Raw genomic sequence first — 306 nt, 5'->3', positions numbered from 1 at the left:
AAAAATAGATGCTATTGAACTCAACAAAGAGTGCATCAGACGTACAGGTAACATTATAACTACATGTTATATGAATTTTGATTATAACCTTGAGACATGTATTAACTGTTAAGAGGGAATATTCAATACAGAAAAATGTATCAATGAATCAGCTGCAATCACCAATTTATATTAAAATGAACAGGCGGGGGGAGCTTGATATTTTTGTAAACGATGGAGGCTCCATCATGGAGAATCGGGGATGGTCTCTCAAGTGGTATATGGAGCTACACAATGTCTTTATAAATTAATCCAACTCTCAGAACA

General features: G+C 34.6%; 1 long non-coding RNA gene across 1 annotated transcript; it reads left to right on the top strand.

Moving 5' to 3' along the window:
- LOC106322400 lies at window positions 1–291 on the top strand. The gene is made up of 2 exons (XR_001266405.1): window positions 1–47; window positions 132–291. It is a non-coding gene; the product is annotated as an uncharacterized LOC106322400 (long non-coding RNA).
- The last annotated feature ends 15 nt before the right edge of the window (window positions 292–306 follow it).

This window comes from Brassica oleracea, unplaced genomic scaffold, assembly GCF_000695525.1.
Source record: "Brassica oleracea var. oleracea cultivar TO1000 unplaced genomic scaffold, BOL UnpScaffold22448, whole genome shotgun sequence".
Classification (NCBI taxonomy): Eukaryota; Viridiplantae; Streptophyta; class Magnoliopsida; order Brassicales; family Brassicaceae; genus Brassica; species Brassica oleracea.
The sequence above is the reverse complement of the archived record's forward strand: the minus strand, read 5'-3'. Positions and strand labels throughout refer to the sequence as shown.